This window comes from Haliaeetus albicilla, chromosome W (assembly GCF_947461875.1).
Source record: "Haliaeetus albicilla chromosome W, bHalAlb1.1, whole genome shotgun sequence".
NCBI lineage: Eukaryota > Metazoa > Chordata > Aves > Accipitriformes > Accipitridae > Haliaeetus > Haliaeetus albicilla.
The window spans coordinates 31254847-31278656 of NC_091515.1; the positions used below are offsets into that span (position 1 = coordinate 31254847).

The window sequence follows — 23810 nt, forward strand, 5'->3', positions numbered from 1 at the left end:
CCATCTGCGGCGACTGAATCAAGCGCTCAAGCTCTCTGTACAAGATTCCGTTTATTTCACAAAAGAATCTAACATATATGTTTCAACAAGGATCTGGAAAGAACTAACAGCATACAGCCAATATTACTAACACAGGAGGGCATATCTGTCTCAGCTGGGATGTTTGCCAGTCCTCAGAACAGTTAAAGATAAAAACATTCCATATACGTACTCGTGACTGTCTTCAGCCACATCTTCCCAGGCCTACGCAAGGCCATCCTCCAACCTGACCTTGTAAAACTAGTTCTTCAAAGGCTTGGCAAACATGCAGCACAACAAATTCTAACGGTCACTCTTGAAAACAAATGCCAGGTGTTCCGAGCTGCTCCCACAACTGCCATTTGCTATGACAGTCATTTATGGCATGAAATATCTCCTAATAACATTAGATGGCACACACAGAACAGCAGGGATAATTTTTAATTGAGATGAGATGAAGAGATGGGTTGCATAATGTAGTAATAAAAGTTGCATCTCAGAAACAAAACATTCATCAGCAACTCTTGCTATTAGTTTTCAAGGCTGTTGTGGGGAACGCTAAGTCCAGTAAATGCTTTCTCGCAGTAAATATTTTATCCTTAAAGACTTGAAGAGATTTTGGGGCCCTTCTGGCTAACTTAATCACCCAATTTTTGTATTATTTCCTGCTCCAAAGGTAGTGCACTATTTCATTCTCCAGCTACTCTGCTGAGTAACAACACAAAGCACACATCGGTAAAATGCTTTTTTGTTTTTTTTGCATTTAGAGATTTTTAATTCTTCAACATAAGACAACCCAAGTTTATGAAGTCATGCCACTGGAAAATTAGCCCAATTATTTTAAAATAGAATAGAACATATTTTTTCTGATTTCCGGGATTAGTTCCATGTTTTCTTTGTAAGGGTATGTGGAAGGAGAGTGTCTGCTCCTTTAAGGATATCTGCTCAAGGACTTTTTTCATTGCCACAAGGGATAATAAGAAAAGGAGGAAACCACAAACAAGAACATACAGGGACACAAACCTGACGGACTGACATGTGGAAACAGACTCCACAATCAGTGAGATTGTAAAGTAGGTATGTTCATTCAGCGCTGGGCAGCACGGGGGGTAGTCCCACCAAAGTCGTGCGCACCTGACTCGGCAGTTCGCTTCAAATTTATACAGTCAAGTGTTACATATACATAGAGTTTCGCAATACGCCTATACATAGGCATGATCTATCCCTGCTTCATATTAAAATTAGTTCCAAGAAGTCACAAGGCCGGTCTTGGCTGGTTCTTGGGGTCGACTGCTGCTTCTTATCAGGGACTATCTATCTCCTGCCCCAGCCAGCCTCAACAATGCAAACATTAAGCATCACTTCTCATCCCCTTGGGCCATGTCTACCTCTATTGAAATTTCTTTAACTTCACTATAAGCTAGATAATTATTAAACAGTTCCTATCTACATCCATATATCTACTATATCTACTAAGGTTCCTTTGGCTCCCCGTTTCATGACAAATAATAAGGGAGGCAGTGATGAGAACCAGTCCTGGTCAGTCACACTAATTGATTAGGTGTTGTGGTTTAATCCCGGCTGGCAACTAAGCATCACACAGCTGCTTGCTCACTCCCCCCCCCCACCCGTGGGATGGGGGGGAGAATCAGAAGGGTAAAAGTGAGAAAGTAAGTCGTGGGTTGAGATAAAAACAGTTTAATAATTTAAAAGACATAATAATAATAATTATTATTATTATAATAAATTGTAAGGAAAAGAGAGAAAAAATAACAAAGAGAGAGAAAAATAAAACCCAAGAAAGACAAGTGATGCAAATGAAAACAATTGCTCACCGCCAACCGACCAATGCCCAGCCAGTCCTTGAGCAGCGGCCCCCCTGCCAACCTTCCCCCCCCAGTTTTATTGCTGAGCATGATGTCATATGGTATGGGATATCCCTTTGGCCATTTGGGGTCAGCTGTCCCAACTGCGTCCCTGTCCCGATCCAATGTCGGGGAAGGTTTTGATATGATCCCAAGAGCGAGATTAAGACACAAACGAGGTCAAATGCCATATACCCAAAAGAGTTTTTATTATCAAAAGTATCAAAAGCAGAAAATAGTAGCAATAGGATAGAATGGAAGAAAAGGCAGAAATCAAGCAAGCAGTCGGGATAGAGTTGCGAGGATTGTCACCACCATGGATCCAGCGGCATCCCGTTGGTCCTCAGTCTTCAATTCTTTGGTGGTGGGTGCACGCCACGGCTTGTCTCCACGGTTTTTTATAGGGCATATTTCGATGAGGTATGCACATATGTATTGTTCATGCACTGTTCACACGCTGCAGGTTTTGTCTATCACACGACCTTCGCGCGATCAACACCAGAAACCAAAATCTTATCTCAAAGACTACAGTTTCTGTGAGAATGGTAGCCTCCACATTCCTGCATGCTTCGTGGGCTTCAGCCCATTTCCTCTCCTGAATGCCTCAGTGGCCTAGTAATTGTCCTTATGGACGGAGGAATGTCCTGCTTAGACAGGCCATCTCAGAGACAAAGGGCTTGAGATAAGCAGTTCACAATTCTTGAGATGAATGGCTTGAGATGACAGTCCAGTCTCTCACACCTAACAGTCTTTGAGACAAACAGCTCGAGATAACAATTCAGTCTCTCACAGTCCCTTCCCAACTTTTTGTGCACCTCCAACCTACTTGCTGGCGGAGCAGAAAAGGCCTTGACCCCGTATAAGCACTGCTCAGCAGTAACTAAAACATCAGTATGTTATCAACACTGTTTCCAGCACAAATCCAAAACATAGCCCCATACAAGCTACTATGAAGAAATTTAACTCTATCCCAGCCAAACCCAGTACATTAGGGCATGTGGGAATATGAAAATGTTTATTCCAGCAAGGTTATCTGACATTTTCAATTGGGAAACTAAGGGGAAAAGGGGTAAATCAGAAACAAAATATACACAGACACAGACCTGACAAACATGGAGACGATGACAAGAAACAAACCTTGCCAGTCACACTAATTGATGGGCTATCAAGAAACTACAGGCGCCACTCCCAGGAAGATCAACCTGGACTTTGCAACTAATAAGATTGTAAACCCTGGGATCCTGAACTGGGATGGGTTCGGAATGGATAGAGCTGTACAAACCCATGAAGGCATGTGCAGGGGGAAGTGGGAGCAGGGAGGAACAGAGAGGGGTAGACAGAAATGGGTATAAAACGGGCTGGTCACATGTAAAATGGGGGCAGTCAGTATGCTTGTCTGGCTGAGTCCTGCACCTGATCACTGCAGTCTGTCCTATGTTCTTATTAAATCTTTTTTTAACTATCTCTCTGCGCAATCTTTCTATCCTGTCTGCATGTGTGCTGCAAGGACTAAGTGCCAACTACTGGTGAGACCTGTGTGTGAGTGAAAATTGGTGCCAGCTACTGGAGTTAGACCAGGGGTGTGGGTGCCCCACGGCCTGTGTTGCGAGCTACTGGAGTGAATGGGGGCCCTAGTGTTGCCGAAAAACTCGGAATAAAGAACTTATCAACACCAATGTAGTGTAGATAAGCAGACACTTCTTTATTAACGGCCGGGTGCGCGGGCGAGTCCTCTCACGAACCACGCACACCCGAACACCAGAATCATACACCTTATATTAAACTTACTCATACATATTCATTAGATTTCTGAGAAATGTTATGCATATTCATTAGATTTCTGGGAAGTTCTTAGCATATGTAAATGTCCTTTACGCAGGCGCAGTGAAGGTCTCTGGTGGTCTTCAGAAGCCCTCTGGTGGTCTTCCATAGTCTTCCTCACTTTGTCCGATAGTTGACCTTTCATGTGATTCTGCGCAGTACGATTTTTCGCCATCATGTATTAGATTTACATAAAGTACATTCAATGTTAATTCTTGAATTTAATATTTCTAGTGATTGGCCCTCAGTCACACCACCTTATCAATATTCTTATACTAAAACAATCATTGGTTGATCTCACTTAACTCTACTGATTGGAATTCTCGTTAATTAGATCGAAGTAAATCTTTACCAAAGCTTCCGTGGTTAACTGATTTCAGACAATACTCGAATTCTTATAGTTACACATAATACATTTTCTTAAGTTCCTAAGTTCCTATTAATTTGAAATTCTGACATCTGTTATCTAAGTTCTAAATGTTCCTACTAGATGATTTTAACCAATTCCTCCGGCCTTGGTACAGGGCTATACAGGGGATTTCACAGCAGCTGTTAGTTGTTGGTTAAATATATAGAATGCAATATATAATTTTGCTAAAATATTTCTTATAGTTCCATATTCCTATTAAAATTAAATATGATTAATTCTAACTAATAACAAATCAGTAACACTAGCATCAGTAGCTGGAGGGGCCATAGCTCTCTGGATCTATGGAGCGCAGAGTGCCAGCTACTGGGGGGGACAGGCATGAGTGGATTGGGTGCCAGCTACTGGAGTCAGACCAGGGGTGTAGGTGCCCTCAGCCTGTGGTGTCAGCTACTGCAATGCGTGGGGGGTCTCAGCATCAGCTACTGGAGCAAGTGGAGGTCTTTAACGTCCAGTGACTGGGGTAGGAATGGTGTGTGTACCAAAAACCAGCTACTGGCAAGGACTAGCATGAGTGAGGTGAGTAAGGGGCTCAGCGCCAGCGGCTGGAGTTGGACCGCGGGTCACAGCCCATATGCCTGGTGCTGGCTGCTGGTGGTGTTGGAGATATGCAAGAAACAAAACAAAGGATGTTACTTAACCCCTGTAAGGAGTTAACAAGGCGCAACCCTGAGAGAAGGGAGTACCCAGATAAGCACAAGGGAAACTCTACTACTGATAAAATCAGAGCTACTTGAACTTTGAGTGAACTATCCTAATTAACACAGTAAAACCCGGGCCCTCGGGTAGGGAAAGCACACTACCAACAGAAGCCCCTTCCTCACAGAACATGCGCAGTAAAAAAGGAGGACGCTGTGACTTTAAGTGGAGACGAGGCTCGCGAGAACCAATAGGAGCAAGGATGACTAAGCGAAACTGTAAAAGTACTGATAATTGTTGTGTGGGATGTATAAATGTTTTCCGTGTGTTAATCGAGGTGTGCTAGCTTTGTGGAATTACCACCTAGCACCCATCTCTGCGCAGACATGAAATGAACAAATATTTCAGCTCTGTGTGTTATTGGCTCTTCGCACACCCGGTCAAGAACCCCGTTTTGGGACAACAGTGGGGGCTGGGTCCGTGCTGGTATGCCCAGGGGGACTTGTGAGGGTGGAGTGCCTGTGGGACAAGTGTGTGAGTGCATGCGTATTTGCTAGTGAGCATCGAACTGGACTAGATGGTGAGAAGGGGACCCGTGAAGCAGGTAAGGGGGCCCAGGATGTGGGCAGGGGTGTCAGGCAGACAGAGGGGCCATGCTGGTACTCGAGGAATCTGTGAATGTGTGCGTGTGCTTGTGAACCTAGACAGTGTCATGCGTGTGCCTTCACTAGTGACCTTCTATCTCTACTAGCCAAATATGAGGAAGGGGATGTGGCTGTCTATGTTTTATGAGAGTCCTGTAACTAGGTGCTGTTGAGGGCAGCACCTCATCTGCAGCAATCTGTGTGACTGGCTGTGTCAGTGTCCTGTGTATGTCCTCCTGTGTATGTGTCCATGTATGTGTGTCTCTGGAATACATGCTCAGCTTCACTTCTGGTTGAACCTACAGAAGGTGGAAGCAAGGACAGGTAGCCTGGGAAGAATACAGAGAAAGTGTCCAAGCAGCCAGGGATCAGGTTAGGAAAGCTAAAGCACTGATAGAATTAAATCTGGCCAGGGATGTCAAGGGCAACAAGAAAAGCTTCTATAGGTATGTCAGCGATAAAAGAAAGACTAGGGAAAACATGGGCCCTCTCCGGAAGGAAACAGGAGACCTGGTTATGTGGGACACGGAGAAGGCTGAGGTACTCAATGACTTTTTTGCCTCAGTCTTCACCAGCAAGTGCTCCAGCCACACCGCCCAAGACGCAGAAGGCAAAGGCAGCTGTTGTCCCAAAAATTGTGGGATCATTCACCCAGCGTGCAAGCCAATAACACACAGAGTCAAGGTATTAGCTATTTATTGCTGGTTCTGTGCAGAAAGGGGTGCTAGGGAGTATCCCCACAAAGCTAGCACACCCAGCACTAAAACAGTCATTCATTTATACATTGTAAATTAGCCTAATTACCATACTCATTGTTTATCAACCTTTTACTGGTGCCCATAATTCCATATCTTAAAGCTGATTGGTGTATAGTGCCTCATCTTCATTTAAAGGTGCAGTGTCTTTTAATTTTACTGCGCAAGCTCAGTGGGTGAGGGTCTTCAGGTGGAGAGCCTAACTTCTAGAGGTGTGGTCTTCATATTGTAATTAGTTAAGTTCACCTAAAGGGCACGTTTTCATGCAGTATAGCCAAGCTTCTTGGGCAACCAGCCCACTAACGTTTCTGGTTCCTAGTTTTAGGTTGATTTGTTCCTTCTATTCCGTTGTCTTGTCAAGAGTTACTTACCCAAGTGATTTACATCGATTACTTATCTTTTGTTTCCTAAGTTTATAAAAAATTACAACCATAAAGATTTCAATATCAACACTGGTCTCCTGCCTTCCTTGCCTGATTTCTTACAGGTGGGAATCGAGAGCCCTTGTGCTCTGAGAAAAATGTCCTTAAAGAGCTGCCAGCTCTGTTCAGCTCCTTTGTCCCCGAGGGCAGTTTCCCAGGGGGTCTCATCTACTAATTCCTTAAACAACTGAAAGTTTGCTCTCCTAAAATTCAGGGTCCTGACTCTACTCTTCATCTGACCCATATCCCTCAAGACTGTGAATTCCACCAGGGCGTGATCACTGCAGTCCAGGCTGCCACCAATTTTGACCACTCTAGTTCATCTGTGTTGGTGAGGAATAGGTCCAGTAACGCTTCTCCTCTGCTTGGGCTGTCTATCACCTGGATTAAGAAATTATCCTTGATGCTCTTCAAGAGTCTCCTGGAATGCTTACAGCTTGCTGTGCTGCTTGTCCAGCAGATGTCAGGGTGATTGAAGCCCCCCAGCAGGATCAGAGTCTGCAAGCATGATGCTTCCTGTAGTTGAAGTAAGAATGCTTCATCAGCAGGCTCCTCTTGGTCAGGTGGCCTGTAGTAAACACCAACCACAAAGTTTCCTTTGTTGGCTTGACCTCCAGTTTTTACCCATAAGCTCTCAACCTGTTCATCGCTGTTTTTCAAAGACAGTCCATCCATACTTTTTTTTACGTAGAGGGCAACACACCCCTGCCCTTCCTTCCTTGTTTGTCCCTTCTGACCAGTTTATAGCCATCAACTGCAGCACTTCAGTCATGTGATTCATCCCACCACATTTCAGTGATAGCAATTTGATTGTAGCTTTAGCTGCACAGTGGCTTCCAGCTCCTCCTGTTTGTTACCCATGCTGCATGCACTGGTATAGAGGCACTTCAGCTGGGCTATTGACCATGTCACCTTTTTAGAGGAACACACCCTAATTCCTTTGAGGCATTTCACAGGTGTTTCCCTGTTGGTTTCTCATACATCAGCAGTCCCTTGCTCTTCTCTGTTGCTCAAAACTCCATCCCCTTCCCCCACTAGTTTAAAGCTCTCCTTATGAGTCTGGCCAGCTTATTAGCAAAGACCCTCTTGCCCCACTTCGTCAGGTGAATCCCATCAGCTCCCAACAGGCCTGGATTCTCAAAGGTAGATCCATGATCATAGAAGCCAAAACCTTGAGTATGACACTGGCTATGCCCCTAGGTATTCTGTTCAACTCGTGGCTGAGCTCCTCTGGGTGAGGACTCCTCTCACATACATAACGTGGGTGAATGTTGTCAAATATCAAACTCCTGTCAAAGTGAAAACATTGGTCCTTTGGCTAGCTCAGCACCTCTTGCATCATGTTGAATACTCTTGATCAGCACAGAAAGCAGTTGTGTTTAAAGGAACTCGGTATCTTGCTGGGAACAGCACCTTGGGTCCCCTGAAAGCTGGTGTGATAGAAAGGAAAAGACAAATGACATAGCAAATGGGAACTTTGAAACAAAACAAAGAAAAATGTTAAGACTAGTTCTTTTGCTGACAGCTTTAATGCTGGTGGGAAGCTGTACTCTTGTATTACAGCACAGAGCTATACTTTACAAACACCAGAAAATATTACTTGGCAGAACACACAGTTCTGTTTATTCATGGTTTTTTTTTTTAACACATTATCCTTGGTGATACTGATGTCGGAAGGACAATCTGTTATTGAAACCATAGGAACAAGAATGGAAGGTCCCTACATTGAATCCATTGAAGCAAGGAGGTGGAATAATGATGTTCTGTCAATGCTATTGCCTTACTTCTGATTTATATCATAAGTGCCCAGTTCTGGAGTAGTGTCAAGAAAAAAGTGTGTCCTTAGCTAACTTAACTTGATTTTAATATTAAAAATGACAACCACTTGTGCATAATGAGTATGTAAATGTAAGACCACCTTAATATAATGAGTTGGGTAATTATTTAGACATGCATAGAAGTGCTTTTGTTATATAAATTGTTTGTAACCAATCATGTATTTTGTTACCACTTTTTCCTTCATCCTGATGTGTATATAAGGCCCTGTTTGCATTTCAAGTGTTTGCTAGCTTTGTGGAGTTACCACCTAGCACCCATCTCTGTGCAGACATGAAATAAACAAATATCTCAACTGTGTTATCGGCTTTTCACACACTGGGTGAAGAACCCCATTTTGGGACAACAATACTGAGATGGGGAAACCAAAGGAACCTTAGTAGATATAGTAGATATATGAATGTAGATAGGAATTGTTTAATAATTATCTAGCTTATAATGAAGTCAAAGAAGTTTCAATAGAGGTAGACATGGCCCAAGGGGATGAGAAGTGATGTTTAATGCTTGCATTGTTGAGGCTGGCTGGGGCAGGAGATAGTCCCTGATAAGAAGCAGCAGTGGCTCCAAGAACCAGCCAAGACCAACCTTGTGATTTGGACAAATGCCAAGGGACAACTGAGTCTGCGCAGGGACGGAAGGTTAAGAGTTCACCGTGAAGAAGACATACAGCCTTCATCTTCACGACCACCAGACGACCACCATAAGGAGGCACTGCGCAAGCGCAGTTGAGAGGAGACTATGGAAATGTCTTCCTGGAGCTAATTTTAATATGAAGCGGGGATAGGTAATGCCTATATATAGGCGTATTGCAAAACTCTATGTATATGTAACACTTGACTGTATAAATTTAAAGTGAACTGCCAAATCAGGCGTGCACGACTTTGGTGGGACTACCCCCGGTGCTGCCCAGCCCTGAATGAACATACCTACTTTACAATCTCACTGATTGTGGAGTCTGTTTTCCGCAGGTCACCAGGGTTTACAATCTTATTAGTTGCAAAGTCCAGGTTGATCTTCCTGGGAGTGGCGCCTGTAGTTTCTTGATAGCCCATCAATTAGTGTGACTGGCAAGGTTTGTTTCTTGTCATCGTCTCCATGTTTGTCAGGTCTGTGTCTGTGTATATTTTGTTTCTGATTTACCCCTTTTCCCCTTAGTTTCCCAATTGAAAATGTCAGATAACCTTGCTGGAATAAACATTTTCATATTCCCACATGCCCTAATGTACTGGGTTTGGCTGGGATAGAGTTAAATTTCTTCATAGTAGCTTGTATGGGGCTATGTTTTGGATTTGTGCTGGAAACAGTGTTGATAACATACTGATGTTTTAGTTACTGCTGAGCAGTGCTTATACGGGGTCAAGGCCTTTTCTGCTCCGCCAGCAAGTAGGTTGGAGGTGCACAAAAAGTTGGGAAGGGACTGTGAGAGACTGAATTGTTATCTCGAGCTGTTTGTCTCAAAGACTGTTAGGTGTGAGAGACTGGACTGTCATCTCAAGCCATTCATCTCAAGAATTGTGAACTGCTTATCTCAAGCCCTTTGTCTCTGAGATGGCCTGTCTAAGCAGGACATTCCTCCGTCCATAAGGACAATTACTAGGCCACTGAGGCATTCAGGAGAGGAAATGGGCTGAAGCCCACGAAGCATGCAGGAATGTGGAGGCTACCATTCTCACAGAAACTGTAGTCTTTGAGATAAGATTTTGGTTTCTGGTGTTGATCGCGCGAAGGTCGTGTGATAGACAAAACCTGCAGCGTGTGAACAGTGCATGAACAATACATATGTGCATACCTCATCGAAATATGCCCTATAAAAAACCGTGGAGACAAGCCGTGGCGTGCACCCACCACCAAAGAATTGAAGACTGAGGACCAACGGGATGCCGCTGGATCCATGGTGGTGACAATCCTCGCAACTCTATCCCGACTGCTTGCTTGATTTCTGCCTTTTCTTCCATTCTATCCTATTGCTACTATTTTCTGCTTTTGATACTTTTGATAATAAAAACTCTTTTGGGTATATGGCATTTGACCTCGTTTGTGTCTTAATCTCGCTCTTGGGATCATATCAAAACCTTCCCCGACATTGGATCGGGACAGGGACGCAGTTGGGACAGCTGACCCCAAATGGCCAAAGGGATATCCCATACCATATGACATCATGCTCAGCAATAAAACTGGGGGGGGAAGGTTGGCAGGGGGGCCGCTGCTCAAGGACTGGCTGGGCATTGGTCGGTTGGCGGTGAGCAATTGTTTTCATTTGCATCACTTGTCTTTCTTGGGTTTTATTTTTCTCTCTCTTTGTTATTTTTTCTCTCTTTTCCTTACAATTTATTATAATAATAATAATTATTATTATTATGTCTTTTAAATTATTAAACTGTTTTTATCTCAACCCACGACTTACTTTCTCACTTTTACCCTTCTGATTCTCCCCCCCATCCCACGGGTGGGGGGGGGGAGTGAGCAAGCAGCTGTGTGATGCTTAGTTGCCAGCCGGGATTAAACCACAACACCTAATCAATTAGTGTGACTGACCAGGACTGGTTCTCATCACTGCCTCCCTTATTATTTGTCATGAAACGGGGAGCCAAAGGAACCTTAGTAGATATAGTAGATATATGGATGTAGATAGGAACTGTTTAATAATTATCTAGCTTATAGTGAAGTTAAAGAAATTTCAATAGAGGTAGACATGGCCCAAGGGGATGAGAAGTGATGCTTAATGTTTGCATTGTTGAGGCTGGCTGGGGCAGGAGATAGATAGTCCCTGATAAGAAGCAGCAGTCGACCCCAAGAACCAGCCAAGACCGGCCTTGTGACTTCTTGGAACTAATTTTAATATGAAGCAGGGATAGATCATGCCTATGTATAGGCGTATTGCGAAACTCTATGTATATGTAACACTTGACTGTATAAATTTGAAGCGAACTGCCGAGTCAGGTGCGCACGACTTTGGTGGGACTACCCCCCGTGCTGCCCAGCGCTGAATGAACATACCTACTTTACAATCTCACTGATTGTGGAGTCTGTTTCCACATGTCAGTCCGTCAGGTTTGTGTCCCTGTATGTTCTTGTTTGTGGTTTCCTCCTTTTCTTATTATCCCTTGTGGCAATGAAAAAAGTCCTTGAGCAGATATCCTTAAAGGAGCAGACACTCTCCTTCCACATACCCTTACAAAGAAAACATGGAACTAATCCCGGAAATCAGAAAAAATATGTTCTATTCTATTTTAAAATAATTGGGCTAATTTTCCAGTGGCATGACTTCATAAACTTGGGTTGTCTTATGTTGAAGAATTAAAAATCTCTAAATGCAAAAAAAACAAAAAAGCATTTTACCGATGTGTGCTTTGTGTTGTTACTCAGCAGAGTAGCTGGAGAATGAAATAGTGCACTACCTTTGGAGCAGGAAATAATACAAAAATTGGGTGATTAAGTTAGCCAGAAGGGCCCCAAAATCTCTTCAAGTCTTTAAGGATAAAATATTTACTGCGAGAAAGCATTTACTGGACTTAGCGTTCCCCACAACAGCCTTGAAAACTAATAGCAAGAGTTGCTGATGAATGTTTTGTTTCTGAGATGCAACTTTTATTACTACATTATGCAACCCATCTCTTCATCTCATCTCAATTAAAAATTATCCCTGCTGTTCTGTGTGTGCCATCTAATGTTATTAGGAGATATTTCATGCCATAAATGACTGTCATAGCAAATGGCAGTTGTGGGAGCAGCTCGGAACACCTGGCATTTGTTTTCAAGAGTGACCGTTAGAATTTGTTGTGCTGCATGTTTGCCAAGCCTTTGAAGAACTAGTTTTACAAGGTCAGGTTGGAGGATGGCCTTGCGTAGGCCTGGGAAGATGTGGCTGAAGACAGTCACGAGTACGTATATGGAATGTTTTTATCTTTAACTGTTCTGAGGACTGGCAAACATCCCAGCTGAGACAGATATGCCCTCCTGTGTTAGTAATATTGGCTGTATGCTGTTAGTTCTTTCCAGATCCTTGTTGAAACATATATGTTAGATTCTTTTGTGAAATAAACGGAATCTTGCACAGAGAGCTTGAGTGTTTAATTCAGTTGCCGCACTTTTCCCAGTGGCACCAATTACACTAGTTTTGATTTTACTTAATGGTCCCTTACAGTCTGCAATACGGCATGTGGTTGCCCTACCATCTATTTTAAAAATCTATTGTTTCATTCCCCAGCTTCGCTGGAACCAGAGGATCGGCTGGGGAAACTTTAATAGATTCCTCCGGTCCCCTTCAGTCCAACCCAATCTCGGTCATGACCCCAATGGCTTCCCCTGTCCCTCTTTCCTGGCTATTTGAAAGGCATGGACATTCCTTTCTCCCAGCTGAAACCAGGACACCAGATATATTCCATTTTGATGTTTAGAATCCACCAAACCACACTTCTTTCTAATCTCCCAGACAGTCCTTAAGGTGAAAAACAAATCCACATACGGAAGTCTATCCCATTTTTCTGTCCTTCAACAAAATAACATCAATTGCAAAATGGTATTATATTTTAAAGACCCATTTTCAGGCCACTTCTCACCATCTTCCAAACAATATTGTGGCCACCATTGATTACAATATCTTTTCAATTTATCTTTTGTCATGGGATCCCCACCAAATTTATTCCAATGTTTTAGGATGCATCCTAGAGGAGAACAAAGGGGTGTCTCCTGGGAAGCAGTAGCGCCCATTTTGGTACCGAAAAAGAATTTCCCAACCCAGTGTTTCATAAACTAACCAAAACGAGGGACGTCTCCCTACGTTTCCCAATGTGTATGCAAAACGAGGAATGTCTCCATTTACTCAAAACAATGTGTACAATAACTAACCAAATGAGGAAAGTCTTCCTTCGTACCGACGTGTAGAAACAAAATTATGCTAGCCCAAAACGAAACAAATGTTACCAAATGCTACCTGCTTCCCTGAGAGATCTTGCCCCCTACCCCCCTTTTCTCATATTCAAAAAAACCCCCTCTTTTCAGTAGCGTTGCACTGTTGTGTCACTAACCGCCCAACCGCAGGAGAGGAGCCGATGAAGTTCCCGATCAACAGGCCGGGGCACGCTGGAGTCCACTCAGGTCTCTTCTCCCTGTCAGATGTGGCAAGACGAACGGGGCAAGGCTGTCAGCGCGGTCCCATCTGGGTTGCCAAAGGACTGTTGTCCCAAAAACTTGGGTCCGTTACCCGGGGTGCGTCACCCAATTTACACATAGAGTCAAGGTATTTTCTTTTATTACGTAAATACGCAGATACGGGTGCATGGCACAAACCAGCACACCGTCAGTACAAACTGACAGTTATTTATACACAAAATTTAATCAGCTAATACATATTCATCGTTATTCTATTAAACGATTGGTTACAATTCTTTGCCTATCATGTAAATAACTACGCATGCCCGCTATGATTTTTTGAGACCTTTACTTCCTTAACCTTTTGGGTTGGTGGGTTTCTTGAGTGGGTGGTCCTTGAGTCGGCGGTCATGATCTCCCCCTGCCGGAATTACCTTTTCTCTAGTTTCACTTAAATTTGGCAACACTAAGCAATCCTTCACGGACCTTTAACAAAGCAGACTATCATTCAATTTGGGGTTTTCTTCTTAGACTGCAATATCCTGGTTTACAATGCCAAAGTATTGTTAGGGTAAAATGAACTAAGTTAATCTTTATCAATAGCAGGCTGCAGGGGAATCTTTGCTCCAGCACCTGGAGCACCTACCTCCTCCCCCTCCTTCTTCACTGACCTTGGTGTCTGCATAGTTGTTTCTCTCACAGTTTCTCACTCTCTCTCCCAGCTGCTGCTGCACAGCATTTTTTACCCTTTCTTAAATATCTTATCTCAGAGGCACTGCCAATGTCACTCATTGGCTCAGCTTTGGCCAGCAGTGGTCCATCATGGAGCCAACTGAAACTGGCTCTGTCCGATATGGGGGCAGCTTCTGGTGTCTTCTCACAGAAGTCACCCCTGCAGCCCCTGCATTGCCAATGCTTTGCCACGTAAACCCAATACACAAACTAAAAGAAAAACAGACTTCCTGCTCATTACGTATACAATTCTTTGAATTATCTTTAGCGGTTGCCATTTCACTGAACTGTGAGGCGGCTTAATTTGTGATTACTCTTTTTGGAAAACCTAAACCCTTGAGATATTTCATTAGGTACAAAATGATTATATATATTGGTTAATTTGTTTGAAGACTTGGTAAACACTTGTCACAAAGAATTTTAAAGAAATCTAGTTAGCAGAGAAGGGAAGCTGTCTCTAATCCTTAGTTTATTTACTTAGCACTTATTAAGCACCACTTCTGTATCAACCCAAAAAAAGAAATATTTTAAGCAAACAGTAAAAGTAAGCTTGTGCCTTTCATGGGCACATCATAAATCAATTGTTAAAGCAAGGGTGAAAACTCTAAAAGGTAAGATAGGGAGGAGAAGCCATCTCTGAGAAGGGACAGTGTGAAAATTCACACCCGGTGGAGCTTCACAGGAGATAAATTCTGGAAAAAGGAGATTTGTTTGCAATTTTCTTCATGTCAGACATCCCCCTCCAGCTAGTTTGTAACTATGTGTGGAAACTGTGGGACTCAGTTCTCTGTACAGCTGGACAGCACAAGCATTATACACCAGGGAAATTTTGGATTCACTCTAAGTGATCCTTAAGCTTTGAATAGCTTCACATGGGTGGAACTGACTATGTATGTGTAATTGCAAAACAAAGAGTGATTGGCCAAAATATCAGTCAAAATTAAATATTTCAGGTCATTGGATTCCTTGGCTTATGGAAAGAAGAAACTGTTCCTGGAAACAATCACATTGATTCTCTGTTGATCGTGACTTGGAAGCACCATCTGAAAATACTGGGTACAGCCCAATCTGCAGAGCTTTCATGTGTCTAATGTATGAGATGGCATCATTTCTAAGTTCAAGAGGGACTCATCATGTTGTACATTAGCATGTACAACTGTGAGAGACTGAATTGTTATCTCGAGCTGTTTGTCTCAAAGACTGTTAGGTGTGAGAGACTGGACTGTCATCTCAAGCCATTCATCTCAAGAATTGTGAACTGCTTATCTCGGGCCCTTTGTCTCTGAGATGGCCTGTCTAAGCAGGACATTCCTCCGTCCATAAGGACAATTACTAGGCCACTGAGGCATTCAGGAGAGGAAACCGGCTGAAGCCAACAAGCATGCAAGAATGTGAAGGCTACCATTCTCATGGAAACTAGTCTTTGAGATAAGATTTTGGTTTCTGGTGTTGATCATGTGAAGGTCGTGTGATAGACAAAACCTGCAGCATGTGAACAGTGCACGAACAATACATATGTGCATACCTCATCGAAATATGCCCTATGAAAAAACCGTGGAGACAAGTCGTGGTGTGCACCCACCACCGAAGAATTGAAGACTGAGGACCAACGGGATGCCGCTGGATCCATGGTGGTGACAATCCTTGTAACTCTATCCCGACTGCTTGCTTGATTTCTGCCTTTTTCTTCCATTCTATCCTATCGCTACTATTTTCTGCTTTTGATACTTTTGATAATAAAAACTCTTTTGGGTATATGGCATTTGACCTCGTTTGTGTCTTAATCTCACTCTTGGAATCATATCGAAACCTTCCCTGACATTGGATCAGGACGGGGCTGCATCTAAAATCACTCTTCTTCCGGGTCACACGATAGAAAGGGCTTACAATCAGACTGTAATTTGGAATATGCATTCTCCAAAAACCCACAACACCTAAGAAAGCCTGTGTTTCCTTTTTATTAGTTAGTGGGGACATAGCTGCTGTTTTGTTGATCACGTCCATTGGGATCTGAAGACATCCATCTTGCCATTTTATGCCTAAAAACTGGATCTCTTGTGCAGGTCCCTTGACCTTACTTTGTTTTATGGCAAAATTGACTTTCAGAAGGATTTGGATTATTTTCTTCCCTTTCTCAAAAACTTCTTCTGCTGTGTTGCCCCATATGATGATGTCATCAATGTATTGCAGGTGCTTTGGAGTTTCACCTTTTTCTAGTGCAGCCTGGATCAGTCCATGGCAAATGGTGGGGCTATGTTTCCACCCCTGGGGCAATCGATTCCAAGTGTACTGGACGCCCCTCCAAGTAAAAGCAAATTGTGGACAGCACTCTGCTTCCAGAGGGATTGGGATAAACACATTAGCGATATCAATTGTGGCATACCACTTGGCTGCCTTTGACTCTAGTTCGTATTGAAGTTCTAGCATGTCCAGCATGGCAGCACTCAGCGGTGGCATGACTTCATTCAGGCCACGATAGTCAACTGTTAACCTCCACCCTCCATTAGACTTTTGCACTGGCCATATGGGACTATTAAAGGGTGAGCGAGTTTTGCTGATAACTCCTTGGCTCTCCAGTTGATGAATCAACTTGTGGATGGGAATCAGGGAGTCTCGGTTTGAGCGATATTGCCATCGGTACACTGTTGTAGTAGCAATTGGCACTTGTTCTTCAACCCTGTCGTGGTTTCAGCCCTGCCCAGCCCAGCCAGTAACAAAGCACCACGCAGCTGGTCGCTCACTTCCCCCCCCCGCCCCCGGCCACGGTGGGATGAGGAGAAAATATAAAGGCAGGCTCATGGGTCGAGATAAAGACTGGGAGGGATCACTCACCAATTATGGTCATGGGCAAAAGACAGGCTCAACTTGGGGAAGAAACAAAATCAATTTAATTTACCACAAATCAAATCAAAACAAGGATACTGAGAAGTAAAACCAAAGCTCAAAACACCTTCCCCCCACCCCTCCCTTCTTCCTGGCTCAACTCCACTCCCAGTTTTCTCTGCCTCCTCCCCCCCCGCCACCCCCCCAGCAGCACAGGGGGATGGGGGATGGGGGTTGCAGTCAGTTCACCACACATTGTCTCTGCCGCTCCTTCCTCCTCAGGGGGAGGACTCCTCACTCTTCCCCTGCTCCACCATGGGGTCCTTCCCACGGGAGACAGTCCTTCACAAACTTCTCCAATGTGAGTCCTTTCCGTGGGCTGCAGTTCCTCCTGAACTTCCCTGGCATGGGTCCTTTCCGTGGGCTGATCTTCAGTCACACACTGCTCCAGTGCAGGCTTTCCCATGGAGTCACGGCCATCTTTGGGGGCCTCCGCTCCACCGTTCACCTCCATGGGCTGCAGGGGCATCAACCTCCTCAGGCAACCCTCCTCCCCCTCCTTCTTCACTGACCTCAGTATCTGTATAGATGTTCCTCTCACATTCCAATCCCACTACTCACTACCATTTCCCCTTCTTAAATGTGTTATCCCAGAGGCGCTACCACCATCACTGATTGGGTAGGCCTGGGCCAGAGGCGGGTCCGACTTGGAGCCGGGGGAGCTTCTAGCACCTTCTCACATGAGCCACCCTTGCAGCCCCCTCCTCCACTACCAAAAAAACCGCTACGCCACACAAACCCATAACAAACCCTCAGCAACCCCACAACCAAAGGGTCCTCAGAGAGACCAGGCAGGGTAGACAGCTGTTTAATTCCCTCCATCTCCAAGGCAGCTATACCAAAAGCCCACTGATACCCCTTTGGGTCCTTAAAATACCCTCTCCTGAGGTAGTCTATGCCAAGGATGCACAGAGCCTCTGGGCCAGTCACAATGGGGTGTTTCTGCCACTCATTCCCAGTTAGGCTCAGTTCAGCCTCCAATACAGTCAACTGTTTGGATCCCCCTGTCACACCGGAAATACAAATGGGTTCTGCCCCTTTATAACTTGATGGCATTAAACTACAGTGTGTACCAGTAACTACTAGAGCCTTGTACTCCTGTGGGTCTAACGTGCCAGGCCATCAAATCCACACAGTCCAATAGACCTGGTTATCCCTTTCTTCCACCTGGCTGGAGGCAGGGCCCCTCTAATTCTGGTCAGAGTATTCAGTATTCACTTCTCGTACAATTGGCTCAGAATTCCCTTCAAGAGGATCGGAAATAAGATCAGCTCTTCTACTCTGTCTTGAAACTGGAGTGGCATTTCTCCTGGGAGAATCCCTTTTTGTGGTGGTTTTTCCTTGCAACTCACATAGCTGTGCATTTAGGACCGAGGTAGGTTTTCCATCCTACTTCCTCATGTCCTCTCCGTGGTCACACAGGTAAAACCACAGGGTACCCTGTGGTGTGTACTTTTTATATTCTCTTGAACAGAGGAATGCTCACTCCCAATAGCTGAGATACTGGTCCGTACAGGTGGGGAGTATGACTTTTAAATCAGTTCGATCAGTTTTTCAGGCTTTTCGGACAGTTTTTCCACAGCTGAGTTGCAGGCTTATAGGAAGGGAGATTTTCTTCGTATTGCTGGATTTGGCGAGCCATTTCATCCACCATCGGTGCCTCTTCGTCTTTCCAGGTCAATGTTGCCAGTGGGTTGGCATACGATGATGGTGAGCTCTGTACAAGCTTCTGCCACATGGGTCGCGTGCATGGGACTGACTGTATCTTTGGGTAATTGTGCATTGTCTGGGTGATCATAAATCATCTCTAGCACAGCTAATTCCCTCAGGTACTGGATACCTCTCTCCATGGTGGTCCACTTGCCTGGTTGACATATAACATCTTCCTTAAAAGGGTACCTTTCCTTTACACTTGACAGGAGTCGCCTCCAGAGGCTGAGGGTTGGTGCCCCTTTTCCAATTGCCTTGTCAATGCCACCTTCACTGGAAAGTGATCCCAGCTGCTTGGCTTCCCTACCTTCTAATTCCAGGCTGCTAGCCCCATTGTCCCAGCATGGGAGCAGCCAGGTGATAATATGCTCTCCTATACAATGGCTGAAATCTTTTCGCATATCCCGCAGCTCACTCAGGGATAGGGATCAAGTGATTACCTCTCGTTCTGCCTCTTCCTCCTGTTCCCGTGATGACCCTGGTTCGCCTTCATCCTTCACTAAGCGAACTGATTTTTTTGTATATTTCTTCTTCTGTATGGGGGCAACTGATACTGGTACAGGTTGGTTCTCTGGTTCAGCTGCAGTGCCTGTTGCCAGGGTTGGAGTAGTTGCAGTGCCTGTCATCTTGCTGTTAGATCCAGAGACCTTCTCTTCACCTTGAGGGTACTGAGTAGTGTTGAACAGGGCTCGATAGGCATGGGACAGGCCCCAGCACATTGCAGTGATTTGTGTCTCCCTGGAATTGTCAGGGTGACAGCATACTTTTTCCAAATGTTCTACTAGTTCTTCAGGATTCTGCACTTGTTCAAGGGTGAAGGTCCAAAACATTGGAGGTGCCCACCGCCTGTGTGGATTGTCCTGCTCATAGTTCACAAACGAGTTTCACCATGTCTAGTGCACACAGGCAACTCATGGGGGGTTACAAAAGTGACCCAGCCTTGGGTTGCCTTGAGGCCCTGTCTCTCTGCAGAGATGACTCACGGGGAGCTGTGTAGACAGCTTAGCCCTGGGTTGTCTGATAAACCCTAAACTAAACAGGGCAGTGGCTGCACCATTCAAAGAACCAAAACCTGAACTGAGCCTTGAAACCCCTTAACAAATAGTATGCCCTGAGTCTCAATCCAACCACTATCCAGTTGCTGAGGGAGCAAGGTAAAAAAAACAACCCAAAACCTGGAGGGTTTCAGCTTCAGTTTCAAATGACAACCTTGTGTATTCAAACAATCACAGGCCAACAAAGGAAAGATAAGGGGAAACTCCACTCAGATCTACATAATCCATTTAGGCATATATCATAATCCACTCAGACATAGTCATACACACCACTCCACAAGTCAGGGGATAAAAACTCTAAGATTCAGGTTGGAAATGGGGGAAGTCACTTCTCTAACCATGCAGTTGGCTTGCAAAGGAAACACTCCCCCCCCTTGATTGGGATGCCAGTCAAGGTAATTTCCCTGGGATTGAAAGCCCTTACCTGGAGGGGTAAGTGAATATTGTTTATGCTTTAAGTTTGTAAATGCGTTTGTGGTTGTCTGTGAATCGCTTGTGGTTGTAATAATGTACTACTCTTGCCTTAAAAAATTGCAGTAGTGCATTCCTCTACTGTATCTGTAAAACCTGCAATAGTGGCGTGTTAAGTCTGTGTGATGGGTTGACCCTGGCTGGATGCCAGGTGCCCACCAAAGCCGTTCTATCACTCCCCCATCCTCAGCTGGACAGGGGAGAGAAAAATATAACAAAAAAGCTTGCGGGTCGAGATAAGGACAGGAGAGATCATTCACTAATTACCGTCACGGGCAAAACAGACTCAGCTTAGGGAAAATTAGCTCAATTTATTACAAATCAGCCAGAGTAAGGTAAATGAGAAATAAAACGAAATCTCAGAACACCTTCCCTCCACCCCTCCCTTCTTCCCGGGCACAACTTCACTCCCGGATTTCTCCACCAAGCCCCCCCAGCGGCACAAGGGGGACGGGGATGGGGTTTACGGTCATCACACATTATTTTCTGCCGCTTCACCTCCTCAGGGGGAGGGCTCATCACACTCTTCCCCTGCTCCAGCATGGGGTCCCACCCACGGGAGACAGTCCTCCACGAACTTTCTCCAACGTGGGCCATTCCCACGGGCTGCAGTTCTTCACGAACTGCTCCAGCATGGGTCCTTTCCACGGTGTGCAGTCCTTCAGGAGCACACTGCTCCAGTGTGGGTCCCCCACGGGGTCACAAGTCCTGCCAGAAAACCTGCTCCAGCATGGGCTCCTCTCTCCACAGATCCACAGGTCCTGCCAGGAGCCTGCTCCAGTGCAGGGTTCCCACGGGGTCACAGCCTCCTTCGGGAACCCACCTGCTCCGGTGTGGAGTCCTCCACGGGCTGCAGGTGGATATCTGCTCCACTGTGGACCTCCCTGGACTGCAGGGGGACAGCCTGCCTCACCAGGGTCTTCACCACGGGCTGCAGGGGAATCTTTGCTCCGGTGCCTGGAGCATCTCCTCCCCCTCCTTTTGCACTGACCTTGGTGTCCACAGGGTTGTTTCTCTTACATGTTCTCACTCCTCTCTCAGGCGGCTGTTTTCTCCCCGTCCCAACTTTTTTTCCTTCTTAAAAATGTTATCACAGAGGCGTTACCACTATCACTGATTGGCTCGGCCTTGGCCGGCGGCGGGTCCGTCTTAGAGCCGGCTGGTATGGGCTCGCTCTCTCTCGAACACAGGGGAAGCTTCCAGCAGCTTCTTACAGGAGCCACCCCTGTAACCCCCCCTGCTACCAAAACCTTGCCACATAAAACCAATACAGTCTGTAAGTGAAGTTCAAATAAGTTGTTTGCTTGAACGTTGCAGTTAAGTCTGTGAGTGAAGTTCAAGTCGTTTGCTTGAACGTTGCAGTTAAGTCCTTTTCCGTCACACCGCCCTAGGCATTTGACCATACTACCCCACACACCCTGCCACTCATAATTATCCAGCCTCGGGGCAGATCTCTGGGTGATCTTCTTAAATAGTTGTTTAACCTTAAACAAGACCTGAACCACATTCAGGAACATGCTAGTTCCTAGCAATAGGACCATGCTGTTTTCAACACCCCAAGGATATTCAAATTTTTCAAAATTCTCAAATGCCATTGTAACTAGACTGGAGGAGAAGGGAAAGGGGATGAAAGGTGTCTCACCCATAGATTGGCTCTCCGAGGAGAAAAGGTAAAGTGTGTAATTATTAATAGCTTCGCACAGATGGCTCCTGAAGTATAGAGGTGACAACAATGCTGAGTGCAAACACTGGATTAGTTCCACGACCAATAATTTTATCATACCATAAGCCAGTGTTACACAATACATCAAAGTGAAAACTTTAATCCACTTCCCACGGATGATAAGCAGCAGCACAGGGACTACATACAGCAAGTGAGGTGATACATAACAGAACTCTGAAAACAAGCGCCACAACTCTAAGAGCTCATAAATCAACGTTGTGACCAACAACTATTAAACTAATATAATGAATGTTTGTAACAAATTCGTTTTAACACGTTCTGGTCAGGTCTGTCGTTATCTCAGTGCTTCGAGCCCCACGTTGGGTGCCAAAATGGACTGTCATGTTTTAACCCCAGGCAGCAACTAAGCACCATGCAGCCGCTCACTCACTCCCCCCCCCCCCAGTGGGATGTAGGAGAGAATCGGAAAAAAAAAGGTAAAACACTTGGGTTGAGATAAGAACAGTTTAATAGGACAGAAAGGAAGAAAATAATAATGATAACAATAATAAAATTACAATAATCATAATAAAAGGATTGGAATATACAGAACAAGTGATGCACAATGCAATTGCTCACCACTCACCGACCGATGCCCAGTTAGTTCCCGAGTGGCGATCTCCCTACAGGTCAACTCCCCCCAGTTTATATACTGAGCATGATGTCACATGGTATGGAATATCCGTTTGGCCAGTTTGGATCAGCTGCCCTGGCTGTGTCCCCTCCCAACTTCTTGTGCCCCTCCAGCTTTCTTGCTGGCTGGGCATGAGAAGCTGAAAAATCCTTGACTTAGTCTAAACATTACTTAGCAACAACTGAAAACATCAGTGTTATCAACATTCTTCTCATACCAAACTCAAAAACATAGCACTGTACCAGCTACTAGGAAGACAATTAACTCTATCCCAGCTGAAACCAGGACACATGGGAAACTGAAAAATCCTTAGCTTGGGATACGGGCTACTTAGCAACAACTAAAACATCAGTGTGTTATCAACATTATTCCCCCACCAAATCCAAAACACACTCTACCAGCTATTGTTATCAATTAATATGTATAATATGATTGAAATAACCAGGGAGCTGCTAAAGTCCTGTGTACAGCCCCCATCAGTTAATATTTAAAATAGGGAAAAAATAACTAGACATGATATAGGGGTTAGGAACTAACTACTAGACAATGGGGCTTTATGTTTATGTCAGAAAAGGTAATGGATTGTGGTCTGATCAACAAACCTTGAAGAACTGCTTGGAACTGCCAAGACAGAGTGAGAAGTAAGTAAAAGGTAAGTCCTACAGGGGGAGATCGCAACCACCAACTCATTGACCACCTACTCAAATGATACCACCTACTCAAAAGAAGACAATGAAGGAAGAAGATAGAGTCTGCACACTAATTTACATGAGAGGCAAAGAAGAAAGAACCAGTCATTTAGGGAAATAATAATGAATATCTATTACTTAAGTATATAAATGTGGGAATTTTTGAGACAAAAGTGTGCTGTCTTGAGACAGGCACCCATTCATGTGCATCAATGAAATGAATTTGAAAATACCTGAAGTCTGTGTGTTATTGGCTTGCACACTAGGTAAACGAACCCTGTTTGAGGGGCAACACTACTAGGAAGAAAATTAACTCTATCCCAGCCAAAACCGGGATGCTGCTCTAAGACAACTGCCTAGTAGCCTGATGCCTTGAACAAAGGCAGGAGAAGGAA

At 44.7% G+C, this 23810-nt stretch overlaps 1 long non-coding RNA gene across 1 annotated transcript in view; it reads right to left on the reverse strand.

The window, feature by feature from the left end:
- Positions 1–1082: 1082 nt before the first annotated feature.
- LOC138683487 (uncharacterized) overlaps positions 1083–23810 on the reverse strand; it is a 162351-nt gene continuing 139623 nt past the window's right edge. Inside the window, exon 2 of the long non-coding RNA XR_011323002.1 lies at positions 1083–1152. This is a non-coding gene — a long non-coding RNA (uncharacterized lncRNA). The remainder of the gene's footprint in view (positions 1153–23810) is intronic.